Here is a 17552-nt window from a genome sequence, read left to right on the forward strand (position 1 = left end):
GTAACACAAAAACCAAGAGCCACTGAAGCACAGCCTTAAAAAACCCTAGATGGCTATGAACAGCTGGGAAATAATGAGGGCCAACAATCAGCTTTGGTTTGTTGCGTTCACTGCATACTTTGGACCAGTTCCAGAGGGAGGGCGACACACTGTGCAAATCCAAAAAATGGAGCTGAAAGCAGTAACAGATTAATCCACACAGATAGACAATACGGCCAAGAGCCACTGCCCTTGTTAAAGAGATAGTGCATCTAGTTCAAAGCCAAAGGCTTTCCCTCAGCTCTGAGTCTTCTTGGACTCTGTAGTGTTTGACTTTACTGGCCACATTCCTTAGTGGGCCCTGCCATGGGCTCTCCTCAAAGTGTACTCCACTGTGTTGTTCACCGGCTCTTCCACCTGCTCCTTAAATGTGGGAATAGTTCCCAGCATTCGAAGGATACACCCTCTCCATTTCCGAGGTTTCAGCTCTGGTCGATGCCCAGATTTCCCCTCCTCATTCTGGCCCCCAGGGTCCAGTGGCTGCCCTGAACATGCCCTGTGCTTTCTTACCTCGTTCTATTGCTCCGGATGTTCTCTGCACCTAGAATGCTATCCCTCTACCCTGAATTCTACCTATTCTGCAAAACTAACTCAAGCCCTTACATAACACCTTTCCAGATCATTCCCACTCCCCACCATATCAACCTGCTCTGTCATATTTCCTGCCTGTATCACCTACTTGGCAACTAACCACACTGCCCAGGGGCACTTCAGGTATTTCACTCACTGGCTTTTGTCCTTTCTCACTGGCGAGTTTGTCTCTCTGATGCTGCTTGATTTCAGACTCCTCTGATGCACATTTTCAGGGATTCCCAAAAACATATTTATAACGCCTTTTATATATAATAAGGCCACAATAGATAGATATTTTTGATTGATGGCTCCTTAACTTTTGTCCTTCGTAAAACTGTTCCTCTGGTAGTTCTCCCCCGTCTAGTACTGTCAGGACATTCACAGCCTCTTAATACGTAAGATCCCTGAGGCCTATGGAAAACACGGGTCCCCATATATATTAGTGGCTGAGAACCTTAGGAGGAACTTTCTTTAAGTTGCTTTTTGTGTGCAAGGAGTTCAAGAGGTAAATGGCACTGAATTCCCACTCTCAAAGGCACCAATACCCTTGGAGATGTCCTAGAGTAGGTCATGAAATCAATTTGATGGGTCCTGTCTGGCTTTTTAAAAATTAAAATGTGATGGGGTAAGGTAATACATAATAGAAGCAATAGAAAACTGAATGCAGAGCATATGCTCATAGTTCCAGTAAATTATTGTATGGCAGTTGATCTTTCAGCCTCAAACCTACCCTCTGTCTACTGCTTTGTGTTGGTGAAGCCGGAACCCTGCAAGCCTGGTTTCTCCTTTGTCATCTGGCTCCCAGGTGCACGGGAGGAAGAGCCCAGGCTAGAATGCAGAAAGCCACTTGCTCACATGGCTGCTTCCTGTTAGCTCACCGTGCAGCAGCAATGGCCTTCTAGCCTAGTAAGCAGTATTCCTACCCCCAGCTTTTTATTGTTCTTGAACCAGCCTCGTGGTGCCTGCCCTCCATGCACCCTAGACTTACAAGCCTGAGCCGGCCAGCACCCCTCTTGGGAAGTCTAGGTCTTTGGAGCCTCTCCTCTAAGCTGCTGAGTTCTGATAACCTCATCTTCTTCTGTCTTTGATCATTAGCCCCAGAGGTGGTAGCTGCTGCTGGCAGTTATAACTTTTGTGTCATGCCAATATTCCTTTTTAATTTTCCCAGTCCCCTAACAACTGTTTAATCAATTCCCTATGCTAAATTCTCCCTGTTGAAATACTTGGTCTGGTTTCTTTTTTCCTGACTGATAGACCCTAACAAATAGGGATTGTGAAGTAAGACATATTTCCTACTGTGAACTTCACTCAAAAGGGTTTATGAGAATGTGGTGAGTTCTTAAATCAACAGACACCCTAAGTGCCAAGGGGCCAGGCTTCATGCCTAGATATACTCTGCCTTTCAGGTCTGGGAAGAGCAAAGACCCAGTTCCGGGACAGCAGCTGTCACGGGGACCCCGGGCTTAGCCTGGCCTGTGAGGGTCACTGCTGACGAACCTAGAATTGTCTACCGGAGTTTAGCTCGAACTCCGAGCTCCACCTGGAATCCGACTTTTCTCAGACAGAAAGAAACTCAGCCTTTTAACTTGCTACCTTTCTATCCCTTATTTGCAAGTGGGGGGAAGCAAAAAAAATGATTGATGAGAAGAGCCCAGGAAGTGGTGCCAGACACCTCGTAAAGCAAAGTGGAACTTGGTGAGTGGAAGGATTAAAGAGATTTTCAGGGTGACAATTTTGCTCTGATGCTGCCTTTTCTCACAGGTAATATGAGGAAATAATAGATAAGGGAAGGAAATGAAGAACCTTATACCTATATTTTGACCTTACCCAGTCAACATGAGGTGTTTGCTGTCTTTTACTCATCTTACTATACTTCTCCAGTGGCCCAGAAGTGGGACGCTCCTTAACAGCTAGACCTGTCAGGCCAGCCTCACTTCATCACATATTCCTGATGAAAAGAACTCCGTATTTTAGGAATTCAGAATGCTTCTTATGTATGCCGAAATAAACACAAAACCTCTTGGCGGTAGCCTGTTTGTGATTTTGTGTTTCTTTATGCTAATTTGGAAATATGAACAAAAACCGGGACTCAAAGCTGTTAAGTGGATTTCCACCACTGGAGTGTTGTGGGTACATAACTCAATGAATGACTATATAGCCCTCTGTGACAGCTGGAGTCACAGTATTTTCATTGAGCGCTACGGTACATCCCCGTGTAGACTGCAAGATGCTAATGCATTAGCAGCCCCTATTTCCCCTGATTGTTTTAGGACCTTACCTTTAGTAGAGGAATCCATAACCAAATGTGCATTACTCAGGCCAGCATTGGCAAAAGTTACTTCATGTGTGACGTGCAGGATATCTTCTAGTGAATTGAAAAGCACGTCGCCTTCTGATTTAGCCACTGAATCATGTTCCAGTGTAGGTGGCATGTCACAGAGGAAAAGCAGCTTATGATCAGGTTTTCTATTTGTAGAAGGCATCACTGTGCCAAGCAACCCGAAACACAAACATTTCAAGTCTGAATGAAAAAAATGAGCAGTACAGCTGGGATCCCATTTCCCCTTCTGAGAAGACACAAGCCACACTAAGGGGCCCCGCCCAGGCCTGGAATCCTTTTTTTCCGCTATTTTTCTGGGTCCTGTTCCGCTTCAGACACAAGAATAAAGAATTGAGAGTGATGGGTTTGGGAGATAAATTCCATTTCCTTTCTTCCGTCTTGTGTTTCTGCTACATTTTAGCCCTTCTTGGTGATTTATGTGCATAAACAGTACCAGTCCCAAGTGTTGGCTTACATGAATCATTCCTAAATGAATCATTCTTAAATCATTCCTATTTAGGCAAACTGTTCACCATCCCATTCTCCTTGATATTCTGTCCTTATGTTCACCGGGCTGCCTCATTCCTTTTTCACATCTCACCTTGAATTTCTTGTTTCCAGAAAACCCTCACTGACAACTATAATAAAGAATTCTAACAAGCCCTTATTTAACCTTATTTCCCAGCCTTATCTTCCATTCTCCCAACTCCCCAGTTACCTGTTCTCACCACGCTAATGTGACGTCGGAATGACGCAAGGACAGTAATTACATAAACTTTGCAATGTTTCTTCCTTCTTGATCTGTGCCAGGATTTATGCCTTCATCACAGATAAGCATTTTGGTTTGTTTGTGTTTTCTGAACATTTAAAACATACATGAAAATTATAGAGTTGGACATAAAGCAAAGCAACAACAAAAACACTTGGTACCCACCCCAACCTGATTTTGATGTTATTTTTCAGATGCATGTTTTTTACTATTACTATATAGCTCTATTCTGTAAGCATTATATAATATTGCTTTACATGTTTTCAAGCTTTATATGAATGTTGTTATACCATGCTTCCTTGAAATTGCCTTTTTTCTATTCAATGTTGTGTTTCTGAGGTTTATCCATGTTTATAAATGTAGAATTAGTTTATTCATTTTAACTGGTGTAACCATATAACACAGCTCATCCATATGGATGGGTATTTCGTTTCTTTCCAACCCTCATGTCTTAGAGCGTTCAGGAAGCTACAACAAAATACCATAGACTGTGTGGCTTATGCACAACAGAAATTCATTTCTCACATTTCTGGATCCTGGGAAGTTCAAGATCAAGGCACCAGCAGATGCAGTGTCTGGTGAGGCCTGCTTCCTCCTTCAGTCATCTTCTTGCTGTGTCCTCATACGGCAGGAGGGAGAAGGGAGCTCCGTGGGGTCTCTGTCCTAAGGGCAATAATCCCATTCATGAAGTGTCTGCCCTCATGATCTATCACCTCCCCAAGGCCCCACCTCCAAATACTAGCCCATTGAGGGGTAGGATTTCAACATTTGAGGGAAACACAAACATTCAGTCTGTAGCATTCCAACCCTGGCCATCAAAAATTCATGTCCTTGCATGTCATCAACTTGCAAGTCCAAAATCACGTCTAAATATCATCTAAGTCAGATATGGGTGAGACTTAAGATTTCATCCTGAGGCAAATCCCTCCCTGTTACAAGCCTGTGAAGCCACATACGCCATGTGCTCTCAAAGTGCGAAATGGGACAGGCACAGGACAGGCATTCCCATTCCAAAAGGGAGAAATTCGAAAGGAGAAAGGAGCAACAGGTCCCAAGCAAGTCCAAAACCCACTGAAGCACATTCCATTCACCTTAAAGCTGGCAAGGAATCCTCTTTGGCTTGATGCTCCAGGTCCCTGGGGCAGGGCTCCTGCATCTCAAACACATGAATGGTGGTGCTCCTGCCCTCCTGGCTTTGTGGTGCAGGAGTTGGGCCCCCAAGACCCCCAGTGACCCTGCCCCCATGGCTTTGCTGGACACTGCCCTAGGTCCTCTGCTGGGCACCACTCCAGTGGCCCTGTGGAATGCTGGTCCCACCCTTTGAAGTCTTGGTGGGAGCAGCCAAGTCCCCCGGGTTTGCTGCCTATACCCCATCAAAGGCAGTACTGCATCCCTGCTTGCAGATGAGCGTGTCTCCCATGCCCTACCCCACCCCCAGCCTCCTCTGGGTGCACACAGGCAGTGTGAACTCCTACGAATGCCAACAGCCCTTCCTTTGTTACTTCTCTTTCCTGTGCTGGCATCTGGGCCTGCGGTGGAAGTGGTAGCCCAGATGGCCTCTGAATCACCTTGGGGAGAAGCTGCCTGTGCCCTTCTGTTAGGGTAGGCAGTTAGTTAAGGATAAGCAAGAGAAAGAGGCCATCCCATCCCCAGGAAAGACTCCTTCCTGGCCAACCCCCGAGCCCTCCTTATTTCCCAGTTCCACAGTCAAGGATGCCTAGCTTATCAGGAAGCCCAGACAGTCAAGGACACCTAGACTGTCAGGAAGCCCAAGACCACAGGGGCTTCCCCGATCACAGGGCATGAGAAGGGTCCAAAGACCTTGTCCAAAAGTCACCACACCTCCTTAAAAGGCACTTATGGATTAGGTGTCTGTGCACTGAGAAGAGGGTTATATAACCTGAAATTGTCAATCAACACATCAATTAATGTCAATTAAATGATGTTAAATGTGGAGAGGGACTTTCCACCACTTCAAAAATCAATTCTAATCCTAACAGCGGGGCTGCTGCTCGTTTCCAGACACCCCACTCTCCACCCTTCTTCAGTGTACTTATGCTTTGCTTAGTAAACTCCTGCTGCTTAGAACTGTCCTAAGTCTGTCTCTTGATTGAATTATTTCCTCCAAGAAGACAAGAACCAGGAAACACAGTACATTCTGCCAGTAACACTTCCAGAATCTACTCATTACCCAGTTCCAAAGCCACCTCCACTTTCTGAGGTACTCCTCACAGCAGCACCCCACTCCTGATACCTAACTACTATTAAAGATTGTACAATGAATATTCCTGGATATTACCTGCAGATGTGTGAAAGGTTTTACAAGAGTTGTACCAGGAAGCAGAATAATGGATCACAAAGCATGTTCACCTTCAATTTTCCTAGATTTTTCCAATCATTTCCTAAACTGGCTGTATCCATGTACACTCAGAACAGCAGTGCAAGAGAATTCCCACACTACCTTATTGTGGAATCGTCCAGTATTTGTATTTTGCTGGTCTGGTGAATATTAAAGTATGAAGGTATATTTGGATTTGATGTGGGTGTCACTCACTGTATAACTGTTGCCAAATCAGGGATAAGAGGCTGAAGCTGAGGAAGCAGAGGAAGTAAAATATAAATTAAACAATATATTAGTTATTTCTTGCTGCATAACAAATTGCCATAATCCTATAGGCCCAAGACAACATACATGAATTATCTTGGTTTCTGTGGGTCAGGAATCCAGGCACAGTCCAGCTGGGCCCTCTGCTTCAGGATGACTTACAAGTGTAAACAAGGTGTTGGCCGGGGCTGGGTCTCATCTGGAAGCTCAAGTGAGGAAGGACCCACTTCCAAATCACATGACAATTGACAAGCTTCAGCTCTTTGCAGGCAAGTGGACTAAGGCCTTAGCTCCTTGCTGGCTGTCAGCCAGGGACTCCCTTCAGTTGTCTACCATCTGGGCCTCTTCACAGGATAGCCCATCATATGCCAACTTCATTCACAAAAGTCAGCAAAGGTAAGACTTAAGTGGAATCTTCCATCATCTGTTTATGAAAATGTCATCCTTTGCATATTCTATTGGTTAGAAGCATGACATAGGTCCCACCCATACTCAAAGGGAGGGGATTACCCAGAAGTGTGGATACTAGGAGGTGGGGATTATTATGGGTCATCTTAGAGTCTATCTGCCACAGACATTTATAACAGTTAAGAATACTGGTTAGCTTGCTGCCATTACAGACCCAAATAATAGTGGGCCAAACAAGACTAGAGATTTATTTTTCTCCCATTTAAAAGTCTTTAAGGCTGGCCTGGCAGCTTCATCATCATCAGGACACCATGCCCCTCCTATCTCATTGATCTGCCATTCACAGAACGTGGCTCCCTTCTCATTGCACAAGAAAGCTGCTCTAGCACCTGCCACCATGCTGCATTCCAACCACTCAAATCCATTCTGCACACCATGGCCAGAATAATTGCATTAAAATGCACATCTAGCCTCGTCACTCCTCTGGGTAAAAACCAGTGGCACTTCCAGCCTACGGCAGAATCTCTCAAACTTTTTTTTACCATTAAGCCTTGTACTTAGTACAGACATACATTTATAGATACACATAAACTCACACATACTCAAATGTATATCTATAACTGAAACATAAGTTTTACATAACACAACTCACCCTTACTACACATCATGCACTGCGATATTCCCTGTTGTAGTGCATTTACACTGAATTCATGAACTACTAGTGAATGTGGGGAAATTCTGGCTTACAGATTACAGTCCAAAGTATATGGTAACCCTGCTGGGCTTGCTTTTGCTTGCTCTCCACTCCAACCTCCTGAAGCTCCCAGGCCTCTACGCCTATACCTCCTTCTGCCTATAACCACCTTCCTCTCTGTCCCTCTCACCTTCCTAGCTCCTCTCTGCTCTTCAAGCATCAGCCACAGCACACCTGCTGGCACTCACTCCTGGCCCCCAGCCCCTTTCCTTCTGCTCCTAAGCTCTATGCCTCCCCCCATCATAGCCCTTATGCTGATTCCAGGCATTTGCTTATGTCTCTGAATCCTCACTAAACTATCAGTACCCTGAGAACAGGGGCTATGTCTTTACAGTTCTGTATCCCCCGCCCCAGCAAAGTGCCTGAGTAAAGTCAAAACTCCATAAGTATTCCTTTTTTTTTTGGTATCATTAATGTACAATTACATGAACAACATTATGGTTACTAGACTCCCCCCATTATCAAGTTCCCACCACATACCCCATTACAGTCACTGCCCATCAGCATAGTAAGATGCTATAGAATCACTACTTGTCTTTTCTGTGTTATACTGCCTTCCCCGTGTCCCCCCCACACACACATTATGTGTGCTAATTATAATGCCCCTTTTTCCCCCTTACCCCTCCCTTCCCACCCATCCTCCCCAGTCCCTTTCCCTTTGGTAACTGTTAGTCCATTCTTGGGTTCTGTGCTTCTGCTGCTGTTTTGTTCCTTCAGTTTTCCTTTGTTGTTATACTCCACACATGAGTGAAATCATTTGGTACTTGTCTTTCTCTGCCTGGCTTATTTCACTGAGCATAATACCCTCTAACTCCATCCATCTTGTTGCAAATGGTAGGATTTGTTTTCTTATGGCTGAATAATATTCCATTGTGTATATGTACCACATCTTCTTTATCCATTCATCTACTGATGGACACTTAGGTTGCTTCCATGTCTTGGCTATTATAAATAGTGCTGTGATAAACATAAGGATGCATATGTCTTTTTCAAACTGGGCTGCTGCATTCTTAGGGTAAATTCCTAGGAGTGGAATTCCTGGGTCAAATAGTAGTTCTTCTATTTTCAGTTTTTTGAGGAACCTCCGTACTGCTTTCCACAGTGGTTGAACTAATTTACATTCCCACCAGCAGTGTAGGAGGGTTCCCCTTTCTCCACATCCTTGCCAACATTTGTTGTTGTTTGTCTTTTGGATGGTGGCCATCCTAGCTGGTGTGAGGTGATATCTCATTGTGGTTTTAATTTGCATTTCTCTGATGATTAGTGATGTGGAGCATCTTTTCATATGCTGTTGGCCATCTGAATTTCTTCTTGGGAGAACTGTCTGTTCAGCTCTTCTGCCCATTTTTTAATTGTATTAAATATTTGCTTTTTGTTTGTTGAGGTGTGTGAGCTCTTTATATATTTTGGATGTCAACCCTTTATCGGATCTGTCATTTATGAATATATTCTCCCATACTGTAGGATGCCTTTTTGTTCTATTGAGGGTGTCCTTTGCTGTACAGAAGCTTTTCAGCTTAATATAGTCCCACTTGCTCATTTTTGCTGTTGTTTCCCTTGCCCAGGGAGATATGTTCATGAAGAAGTTGCTCATGTTTATGTCCAAGATTTTTGCCTATGTTTTTTTCTAAGAGTTTTATGGTTTCATGACTTACATTCAGGTCTTTGATCCATTTTGAGTTTACTTTTGTGTATGGGGTTAGACAATAATCCAGTTTCATTCTCTTACATGTAGCTGTCCAGTTTTCCATGAGTATTTCTTATATGATAAAATAAATGAATGAATGTCATAGAGAAAAAGGTCCCTGACAACATTTATTGAAAATCTGTTCTATGTACAGCATTGTGCTGGAGAGAATTATGAAAGAAATAGTGGAACCTGACAGTGATAAATTTAAAAATGGGTATAAAATGACCTGCATTTATAAATAAGGAGTGTCTTTATTTCTACAACTAAGTAGCATCAGATGTCTCACTGACAGTGGATTGAATGATGAAAGAGCTCATTTCTTTCATCTTTCCGCTTAACCGATTCCCTATTTTCATCTCTTACGAGAGAAACCTCAGACATCCCTCGAACATTTCTCTCCTAACCCAGGTCTGCTGTTCTACTCCGAGGCCCAGTGCTGAGCAAAAGAACAGAGCTTTTCAAGTGTTTTTTGGTCATATACCCCACATGACTAATTTGGGGCTCTCCAAAACAGGCCCAGGAAGCCCAAATGAGGGAATGTGATGTGTTACAGACCCCCAAGTCGGTTAAAGACACATATGGCAGCTGCTCAGATGACATTGTGAGCCAGCAAATTCAGGAACTCTGCCGGAAGGGAAGTGTGAACCCCAAATGGATTCAGTGTTTCACTCTCAGACATGTCTTTGACCCTGGAAAGCCCAGGCTGCTCAGGTCAATTCTGTAATCCTGGCTGGTAAATTAGGAAATAAATCAGGCCAAAATCATATGCATACAATATTGGAAAGAATAAAGTATTTTAAAGTAACAACTTATACTTTGGAGTTAACTTAAAATCCCAAGCACAGGAAAATAGCATTATAAATAATCTGACCTCCCTCAAACCACTGCTTCTCCATCTGGTTAACAATAACAGCAACAGCTTACATTTTTACTGAATTTTATAGTTTACAAGAAACTTTACCTCATTTTCTCCTAGAGCAGCCCTGTGAGATAGGTCCAAGTGCTCTCCCCATTGTACAGATAAGAAAAGCGAGAGGTTAAATGACTGTCCATGGGTCACACAGTAGGTGACCAACTAGAATAGTAAGGGATTCTAATTCACAATAGTATCAACTTTTAACAAAGGAATAGCAAGCCAAAACCCGGGATTCTAACCCCAAGGCTGCTGGCGACTTAGCTGTGTGATCTCGGACATGTTGCTCAGCCTTTCTGAGCTACAATTCCTCAGCTGTAAAAGATGCACATTATAACATCTTCCCTATCTCACTCAGAGGGTGCTTATGAGGACAAAACTGGTGGCTTGTGTGAAAGTGCTCTATCACTGGGGTGGTAATACAGAGATGTCAGGCTTTAGCTATCTTTTCTAACAAAATAATGAGAGGAATACTTGTCATCATTTTACCTTGACAGTGCCTTTCATTGCAGCCATTCAATCATTTTGCAGCACATTGCTGCCTCTGTAACACCCCGTTGCTACCATCTCTACAGGTGTGCCAGCAGCTGGGCAACGAGGGAGGAGGAAGTTTTTCCTTCCCAAAGTGGTTTTGGAGCAGTGATTCTCAAGGCTGCAGCACAGGAGCATTGCCTGGACAACTTTGAACACAGGTGTGCAGGCCCTGTGGTGGCCAATTAAAAATTTAATCTGGGGCCCAGGGAGGGGCTGGGCATCAGTACTTTTTTAAGTTCCCCAAGTGATTCTAACTGCAGCCAAGGCTGGGAACCACTGTTGTAGAGCCTGCAAGTCTGTCTGTTTGTCCCAGGGACAGAGATTCATAAGCTGAGTACGTCTGAGGTCACTTGGGAAAGAAATCCAGGGGTTGGAGCTTGCACCACAAAGGTCCTAAAGTCCTTCCATCATATCACCTCCTTTCCTGCCTGCCACTGCCCGAGCAAAGCGTGGGCCATGTGTCAACAGTGGAAAAGATGGTGGAGACGGAAAAACCTGAGCAGCACAGAGCCCCTTTCTGGCTCACTTTGTCTCTACTAAGATCCTGTTCTCGAAAACGCTCCACAACCATGTCCCTGCATGACAGGAATTTGAAAATGGTATACAATTATTAAAAAAAAAAACTCAGAAGATAGGCACATAATCTACAAGTGGTCAATTCTATAATTATTCCCACTGATAATAAGGAAATAACCATATATTCTTCAATATTAGCTTCTTCCATTCAGTTCCAATGCACTTGCAAATAACATTTCATTTTGGGATTAATCAAATAAGCCTAAATTTACTTTGTAAATGTGATATATTTCACACCTATTAAAAGCATTTCGTTTCTAGGAAAAAAAAAGGATTAGTTATTTTGCTCAAATTTCTTAAGAAGTCATTATTGGAAGAAAATATCCAGCAAAAGTCCCAAGTATAACTATGATTAGACCTTAGACTTTGAGTCTTCATAGGACTTCGTAGATTGTGATCACCTTCATAGACTTCAGTCTTCATAGGAGAGGAACACTTCCTCAACTATTCACCTCTGAACTCCCTTCTCATAGCAGAAACAGAGAAACAAAATAAATAGAAGGACTTTATTTGAGGGGATCCCCTTTAGATCTGGGCACCATTCCAAAGAGACACTTCTTTAAACTGGTCCCTTTAGAGTCATCTCAAGATGCATTACATTGTCTCATATGATTACTTCTCTCACAAGACTGGAAACAATTTGGTTGGAGTAAATCCCTCTTACAAGGCCTGGAGATCTAAATAACGGAGAGGCTTATCTCTCATCTGAGGAGAGTTTATAGTCTGCAGCGCTGGCCCGCAGACGCATCTGGGACCCCACAAAGGCAGTAATTGGGCAGCATTTTCTCGTGGTGCAGGGGGTGTGCAAAACCTGGAGCCAGGCTCCCCTCAGGGGCTTAGGAGCAAAACTGGCTTCCTGGAGAGCCAATAGGAGAAACTAGCAACCTAGAAATATTTAAAGAGCTGAGCACCCCCAAGGGAGAATTTCTAACTATTGAAGTGGAAAAGATAAAACATTTTTTGCTAAGTCCAAAAAGGAGGTTTTAAATGAAGAACTCAGCCAAATACATAGACTTTCTGAAGGGATCTTTAAAAAATAACAATCAAGATCATAGCTATCATACACAGAGTAATCGGGTTGCAAAGTTTATATTTTCTTTATAAGAACATAAGAAAAAGGATCTAAAAATAGACACTACAGATAATGAACCTTCTTTCTCCTGAGTTCATTAGAATACACCTTCATTGCACAGAAGATACGTTCCAACTCATCACCTCCCAGGGATAAACCTTGACATGGTCTTCAAGACCTTTTCTTCTGGCCTCTAATTACAATTCTGCTACTTATTCCTCAACACAGCCCACATTTCATGTGCTCCTAGTACGAATGAGAGAGAGGCAGTGTGTGCAGTGGTGAAGCTCATGGTCACCAGGCCCAGCTGCCTGGCCCACGCCCCCTGACCTTGGCAATAACTTCACCTCTTTGTGCCTTGGTTTCCACGGCTGTGCAGTGGGGATGACAACAGTACCAGCCAAGTTGGTTTGTTGGGAGAATGAAGGCAATGGTTCGATGGAGGGCATTTGAAAAAGCGCCCAACACAATGAGTAAGGACTCAATAAATACTCACTCTTATTATCACTGCACTTCGCATTTCCCTTAGTGCCTATAAAAAATATTTGGCATATTTTTAAAATGAAAACAAGGCACGCGGTCTAACAATGGATTGTTTTCAGATTCATGGAGTTATTTATATGGAAAGTCTCAATAAACCATTGAGTTACACATCTAGGGTACTGGTTTTATTATATACTCAATCCTAAATCCAGAAAGCAGTCCACAATGTGCTCCCTGGGCTCAGCCGGTTCACACTGCATCAGAATACACATTCACGACACATTAAAAAACCCAAAGCAGTTCATGATTGTATATGAAGTAGTTCAGACCGTAAGATGACAAAAATTCAGAAGAGAAAGAATTCTGAGGGAATCTCATTTTCACTGTGTGAAGTTAGCAGAGAACTGCACGCAGACCGTGAAATACAGGTAAGGAAAAATGAAGGGCTGTCCCAGGTGATTTGTGTTGGAAATTAGGTGAGAAAGGTTGACAGAACTACTCCAGGTACAGGCGCCATGGTTGCAGGCTTCAAATGCCAGAATGCAGAGTTTGATTTGCTCTGAGAGTCCTGAGATTTTATTAGTTTGGAAGTGGCATAAACATATATATATATATGCAAGATAGGCTCCTGTAGGGAAGGGCCAGAAGCAAGTAGAAAAGTTGGGTGGCTTTTAATAATAATCTAGGTATGAGGTGATGAGGGCCTTGACCAGGGTGGGCACATTGGAAACAAGAAGTGACAGCCATGAAAGGCATAGCAAAGACTTGTCCCCTTCATTCCATTCTCACAGCCAAAATGTTCCCTGGACAAGGCCTTTGTTATCTGTGGAGAAAGCAAAGGTTCCTATAGCCAGGATTCTCACCTGGCCCTGCTCACTATACACATGGGGGCAATACTCTATGTAAAGAGTGTCCTGTGCTCTGGGCTGCATGGCTGCAGGGCTGCAGGAGAGCAGAGGCTGGAGTGGTGGCAGCGCCAAGGACAGGGACCGAGACGGCTGCAGGGGGCAGAGGGGCCCAGACGCAGAGACCGGCTTGCTGCCTGCAGACTCGCTCTGAGTGACTGGGATTCTAGTGACTGACCTGCCACTGTGGGGATAAAATTGGGTAAAACTCTTTCACCCCAAGAGCGTTCCATTGTCATTTTTTTGGGTCTCATTGAATCCATAGTGAATTTGTCCAGGGCTGAAACCCATTGGCAAGACATACTGAGCAAACCAGGCCAACTTCAGGAGCATGAGACACATTCCCGAGGTTTCTGACGGCGTCTGGGCTCCGGTCCTTCCTCTCTCCTGCTCTCAGGTGCCAGAGGACACAGGCCCCCAGACCTCCAGGGAGCTCAGGTCCCAGTGGACCGTCTCATGCCGATTCCCGCTTGCTCCCTCGTGCCTCTCCATCGTGTCTGTGTCCAGCAGACTCCAGGCAGGAAGATGAAATCATGTTCATGGGTTGCCGCCTCTGAAGCTCACCTACTACCTCCCAGTTGTGTTGGGTTTTTTAAACTATTTTTTATTTGTATTGTAATAATTGTAAATTAATAAGTCACTAGTAAATTAGTAGTTTAAAAGATCAAAACTATATGCACTTTAAGTGGATGCAGTTTATTATACTTAAACTATTCCTCAATAAAGTTGATAAAGAAAAAAACAGGTTTGATTGAAGATACAGAGACATAACGATTACAGTTTAAAGGTCAAGGACAAAAGCTTAACTGACCAGTTACTTCTTAGTCCCAAGGCATTAGCTATCGCAGGTGAGAGGTTGTGTCAATTGTTACATGTATGATCATGTATCTTACATCGTATCGTGGGATCACATCTTATGTAAGATTAACAAAATGTAAGACCCAGAACAACTAACTTCTATTTCTATATCAGAGCAAAACTCCAGTCATCTGCTTTTCCTTAATACCTCCTTTGAGTAATGTGGTCTTGCCTTCCATAGTTGTTTAAAGGATGATTCGTCTAGATAACCTCTTAAAATGCCTTTAAACTCAGCAAGTAATGTATGGATTAGTGTTTTCTATGTCGAATTTAGGGATGGAGATAGTGGGGTGCAGAGCAGAGCGACTCAAAGAGTCGTCTCCTGATGGGCAGTATCAGCATCACCTTGGGGCTTGGGTGAGCTTAGAAATGCAGATGCTCACCTGAAACAGTGCAGGTGGGGCCCAGGAACTCAGCAATCAAGTTTTATATCAAGAATGGGGAAGCTGTGTGTGTGTGTATGTGTGTGTGAAAGCCATGCCCACACAGCAGGTGGGAGGCGGAAGTAAAGAAGAGCCACAGGACTAAAAATAAATTGAGTTGTTTTGCAGAGATGTTGTCCTTGATATATGTTTTATAGTTATATATCTCTATAGAGATAGAATATTCCTCTAATTTTTTTTAAATTTTAGAACTTACTATTTCCAGTAGAAATTTGACAACATTTGCATTCCTGAAGTACTCTCTTGGGGCCATACCTAGTGTTTTATCTGAGGGTTTCAGCCCTGGAAAAGTTGTTCACTATGGATTCAGTGAGACCAAGAAATGACAATGGAACTTTCTTGGGGTAAAAGGGCTAATACTTGGCTTCATTCTCCCTACAGTAGGTCAGGCACTAGAATCACATCTGCATCCAGCAACCTGCTGGTCTATAATCCACCTCCGTCTCTGGCCCCACCCAGAGCACTGGGCAGAGCTCTTTATATAATGACTCAGTTGATAATAGCTGCTTGCCTATGGATGTGGAAGCAGTAGCCTAGCAGTAGGCCAATTACATCACCAAGTAGTTTAGAGTCAGGTGAGGATCTTGGCCATAGGAACTTACATTTTCTCAACACCTCAGAAGGGAAGAAAGGAGGAAAAGAGGGGGAAGACCTCATTTTGGTTACATATTGGTCTAAGCACTGCGAAATATGTATCTGACCCTCACTAATACTGCAATCACCCGGACAGTGAGAACACCCTTTAGATGACAAATCGTTTGAACAGACTCTACTGAAAGTTGACATTTGTGTCTACATCTTCCTGAAATGCTTTGCTCCCAGAATCTAACCACTGCACGCACTTTCACCTCCCACCCAAAGCAGGTGTCATGCAGCCATGGTCGTCCTGCACTCTACCTTACAAGCAGCCCATTTTCAACCAAATCCCATACCACCTCTCACAATTTGCATTCTGTGAGTATGAAGCCCCTTCCGGACCTTTAGGTGCACCCTTCCTTCCACCTGAAATTCCCTCCCACTGCCAGTTGTCTACCAGGCAAATCTACCCATCCACTGAGCCTCCGCTCAAATGCTCTGCCCTCCAAAAACTGTTCCAGACCTGCACGGGCAGCTTCAGGGGCTTATTCTCCTGGATCACTGTGGGGAGCAGCCCCCTGGCACACAACTACACATTCTGAGGCACTTAGGAAACATTCATCAGGGGAATTAATGTTTCTTACACTCACCAAATATGTGCAAAAGGGAAATATTACAATACTTGTAATAACTTCTTCAGAGACCCTCTGAGTTTTTCTTCAATTCTCAGCATGTTTTTCAACCACAAGTGGGTTCATGACTGCTTTAACCACAACATTCAACTCCTGTGCCCACCAGACTGACCCCTGTCGCTGCACGACGGAAATCTCCTTTAGGATTGTGTATGTCAGGGATGACAGGCAAATGGTTAGTATTTTCACTTTTTGGAGGGAAGGCTCTGATATTTTCAGCCCTCTGAAAATGAATCCAAAACAATAAAACAGGAGGAATGCTTTTCTCCAGTAGAAGAAAAGAAAGCAAGCCTCCTACAGGTAAAATGAAATCTTCAAATAGACCCATAACACATCTCTGAGACGTTCTTGAGATAAGGGCTTTAGTTAGACTAGCGCCACAAATCTTTACATTTCTTCATTTGCCTGAAAGGACTAGTAAGATTTCACGGTGGGCAAGCTGTTTATCCCTTGCGTGACGCTGGCAGGAACAACGATATCTTCATCAACAGTGTTCTGCACTACAGCATTTTTCCCCCACAAAAGACTGCCCCAGCCCTAGGTCCCAACATGAGCAACATATAAGAACCTCGTTTCCACATATAAACACACCACCCATCTGCTTTTGTTGCTTGGTCTCATTACACTTCCCTAAAGTCACATTACTCCATCAAAGGGGCTGGCAGAAGAAATGGATAAAAAGAAAATATAAGAAAAGAAAATTTCAAAAGGGATCTACAAAGAGATGGAAGGCTGACAGGACCACCTTATATTATGTGTGCCCAACGGGCCATCAGAAATAGAGCCCCAGACCAACCACTGCCCACTGTACCGTAACTGCCCAACAGGCACGGGAGACTCTCCATTCAACAGTGGCCAGGAATAAGAGCGTGATGGCAACCACTGCAGTCTGCGAGAAGGCTTTGGTCCCTTCCTAGAGCTTTCTTTTAACCTGTAATGGCCAGCAATGTCTTCTTTCGGCACTTAATTAGCACTCATATATCCACAAACATACAAGCTCACATATTTGACAGTTATCATCATAAACTATGATGACATGTCCATTCTACCTTCGTAACTAGGAAAAGTGTCCCCAGTTCTCAAACCAAAGGGATGTTGGAGAAATGGCTCAGCAAAGCTCAATGCACAAGTTCTCCTTCCGGACAAGATAGAGTGAGCACTACCCCCTGTCTCTCCCATTGAATACAGCTATATTACCCAGACAGAATGCATGGAGCAGCTATTTGAGGATTTTTTAAAAAGTAAAGAGTAGCATCGACTGGAGAAGAAAACAAGAATTCCAAATACCATCAAAATGGCTATGGATTTATCATTTTTTTTCTCTTCGGTATTCCCTGGACAG

At 43.6% G+C, this 17552-nt stretch overlaps 1 protein-coding gene across 3 annotated transcripts in view; it reads right to left on the reverse strand.

Annotated features, from left to right (window-relative positions):
• The window catches only part of LOC140847725 (uncharacterized), a 113437-nt gene that overhangs the window by 2365 nt on the left and 93520 nt on the right, over nt 1–17552 (reverse strand). For 2 of the 3 annotated variants that reach the window (XR_012127800.1, XR_012127836.1), the window contains one exon: nt 5–4364. The gene's annotated coding sequence lies outside the window, so the exon portion shown is untranslated. Of the gene's footprint in view, nt 1–4; nt 4365–17552 lie in introns of those variants that run through there. The other variant, XR_012127801.1, reaches the window with a different exon arrangement.

Source organism: Manis javanica, chromosome 1 (assembly GCF_040802235.1).
Source record: "Manis javanica isolate MJ-LG chromosome 1, MJ_LKY, whole genome shotgun sequence".
In the NCBI taxonomy this organism is placed as follows: domain Eukaryota; kingdom Metazoa; phylum Chordata; class Mammalia; order Pholidota; family Manidae; genus Manis; species Manis javanica.